Source organism: Ranitomeya imitator, chromosome 10 (genome assembly GCF_032444005.1).
Source record: "Ranitomeya imitator isolate aRanImi1 chromosome 10, aRanImi1.pri, whole genome shotgun sequence".
Taxonomy (NCBI): domain Eukaryota; kingdom Metazoa; phylum Chordata; class Amphibia; order Anura; family Dendrobatidae; genus Ranitomeya; species Ranitomeya imitator.
The window spans coordinates 22,608,493-22,611,984 of NC_091291.1; positions in this window are offsets into that span (position 1 = coordinate 22,608,493).

Genomic DNA, 3,492 nt, shown 5'->3' on the forward strand with positions numbered 1-3,492 from the left:
AAGCCTCTCACATGTGATACATTCCTTCCCACCACATACACACTGGATACAATGTTGCATTCTAAATGGTTCAGTAAATATTTACATTAAAGGGACAAATAAATCCACTTTATCTAGTTCAGGATTCAGTACCTGGGGTAAGGTGGTAGCAGAATGTAAAATACACTGCTCAAAAAAATAAAGCGAACACTTAAACAACAGAATATAACTCCAATTAGATCAAACTTCTGTGAAATCAAACTGTCCAATTAGGAAGCAACACTGATTGACAATCAATTTCACATGCTGTTGTGCAAATGGGATAGACAACAGATGTAAATTATTGGCAATTATCAAGTCACCCTCAATAAAGGAGTGGTCCTGCAGGTGGGGACCACAGACCACATCTCAGTACCAATGCTTTCTGGCTGATGTTTTGGTCACTTTTGAATGTTGGTTGTGCTTTCACACTCGTGGTAGCATGAGACGGACTCTACAACCCACACAAGTGTCTCAGGTAGTGCAGCTCATCCAGGATGGCACATCAATGCGAGCGGTGGCAAGAAGGTTTGCTGTGTCTGTCAGCGTAGTGTCCAGAGGCTGGAGGTGCTACCAGGAGACAAGCAAGTACACAGGGAGATGTGGAGGGGGCCGTAGGAGGGCAACAACCCAGCAGCAGGACCGCTACCTCAGCCTTTGTGCAAGGAGGAACAGGAGGAGCACTGCCAGGGCCCTGCAAAATGACCTCCAGCAGGCCACAAATGTGCATATGTCTGCACAAACGGTTAGAAACCGACTCCATGAGGATGGTCTGAGTGCCCGACGTCCACAGATGGGGGTTGTGCTCACAGCCCAACATCGTGCAGGATGCTTGGCATTTGCCACAGAGAACCAGGATTGGCAAATTCACCACTGGCGCCCTGTGCTCTTCATCGATGAAAGCAATTTCACACTGAGCACATGTGACAGACGTGACAGAGTCTGGAGACGCCGTGGAGAGCGATCTGCCTGTAACATCCTTCAGCATGACCAGTTTGGCAGTGGGTCAGTAATGGTGTGGGGTGGCATTTCTTTGGAGGGCCGCACAGCCCTCCATGTGCTCGCTAGAGGTAGCCTGACTGCCATTAGGTACTGAGATGAGATCCTCAGACCCCTTGTGAGACCATATGCTGGTGCGGTTGGCCCTGGGTTCTTCCTAATGCAGGACAATGCCAGACCTCATGTGGCTGAAGTGTGTCAGCAGTTCCTGCAAGATGAAGGCATTGAAGCTATGGACTGGCCCGCCCGTTCCCCAGACCTGAATCCGATTGAGCACATCTGGGACATCATGTCTCGCTCCATCCACCAACGTCACATTGCACCACAGACTGTCCAGGAGTTGGCAGATGCTTTAGTCCAGGTCTGGGAGGAGATCAGGACCATCCGCTGCCTCATCAGGAGCATGCCCAGGCGTTGTAGAGAGATCATACAGGCACGTGGAGGCCACACACACTACTGAGCATCATTTCCTTGTCTTGAGGTATTTCCACTGAAGTTGGATCAGCTTGCAATTTGATAACATGATAACATTTGAGAACATGTTTTTTTCTGCTGGAACCAGTAATGATCAGCTGCAATCAGTGAAGGCATCAGGTAAAAAGAGTTTAGTTTCCCTACAGCACCACCGCAGGTGAAGTGAAGCATTACACCGACTGGTCCTCCAGAGTGGGAGATGCTCTGGAATCCCTTCTAATAACTCAGAATTCTCTCATATATAATGGGTTCTCGTAGTTACAGCCTTACTTTAGGGAATTGCACTATAAGTGATTGTACGGTGTCATTTATTAAGTATTTGGAAGGGAAAACTCCAATTTTGTTATTTCCTTCTTTTCTCTGGATCGTTGTAGCTGTTATTTATAGTTTCTGTATTTTCTCAAAACTTCCATCTCCGCCTGATTGAGTTTTAGATAATCTGCTTCTGCTTAGAGGTCGCAGTTTATACATTTCAGTTTACAACTAGCAATGGATCACTTTACAAAAATGTATCTGTAAATGATTACATGGACTTCATCATCAACTCTTCCACTCCAATCACACCCAAAGTAAAACGCTCTATGCTAGCCTCTGCACTTCATTTATAGTGGCTTGCGAAAGTTTTCAGCCCCTTTGGCATTTTTTTGTGCTCTGCTATCTCACAATCTGGAATTTCACTGGGTCTTTTTTAGGTTTTGCATCAGTTCATGTAAGAACATGCCTAGAACTGTGAACATTAGGTTATCTTTTTATTGTCCCTTATAACCCTGACTTGTACTTGTCAAAAACTTTGTCCCTTACTTGTTTGGAGATCTCTTTGGTCTTCATGATCTTGTTTGGAGATCTCCTCAGTCTTCGTGGTTTTTTTTTAGATCTCCCCGGTCTTCGTGGTGTAGTTTGGAGATCTCCTTTGTCTTTGTGATGTTTTTTTTATATCTCCTTGGTCTTCGTGGTGTTGTTTGGAGATCTCCTTGGTCTTCGTGGTGTTGTTTGGAGATCTCCTTGGTCTTCGTGGTGTTGTTTGGAGATCTCCTCAGCCTTCATCGTGGAGTATGGAGATCTCCTCGGTCTTCGTGGTGTTGTTTGGGATCTCCTCTGTCTTTGTGGTGTTTTTTTGAGATCTCCTTGGTTTTCATGGTGTTGTTTGGAGATCTCCTCGGTCTTCGTGGTGTTGTTGTTTGGAGATCTCATTGGTCTTCGTGGTGCAATATGGAGATCTCCCCTGTCTCTGTGGTGTTGTTTGGAGATCTCCTCTGTTTTTTTGGTGTTGTTTGGAGATCACCTCGGTCTTCGTGGTGTAGTTTGGAGATCTCCTTTGTCTTTGTGGTGTTTTTTTGAGATCTCCTTGGTCTTCGTGGTGTTGTTTGGAGATCTCCTTGGTCTTCGTGGTGTTGTTTGGAGATCTCATTGGTCTTCGTGGTGCAGTATGGAGATCTCCCCTGTCTCTGTGGTGTTGTTTGGAGATCTCCTCGGTCTTTGTGGTGTTTTTTTGAGATCTCCTTGGTCTTCGTGATGTTGTTTGGAGATCTCCACGGCCTTCGTGGTGTTTTTTTGAGATCTCCTTGGTCTTCGTGGTGTTGTTTGGAGATCTCATCGGTCTTTGTGGTGTTTTTTGAGATCTCCTTGGTCTTCGTGATGTTGTTTGGAGATCTCCTTGGTCTTCATGGTGTTGTTTGGAGATCTCCACGGCCTTCGTGGTGTTGTTTGGAGATCTCATTGGTCTTCGTGGTGGAGTATGGAGATCTCCTCGGTCTTTGTGGTGGTGTTGTTTGGAGATCTCCTCAGTCTTCATCGTGGAGTATGGAGATCTCCTCGTTCTTCGTGGTGTTGTTTGGAGATCTCCTCTGTCTTTGTGGTGTTTTTTTGAGATCTTCTTGGTCTTCGTGGTGTTTGGAGATCGCCTCTGACTTCGTGGTGCTGTTTGGAGATCTCCTTGGTCTTCATGGTGTTGCTTGGAAATCTCCTCGGTCTCCATGGTGCTGTTTGGAGATCTCCTTGGTC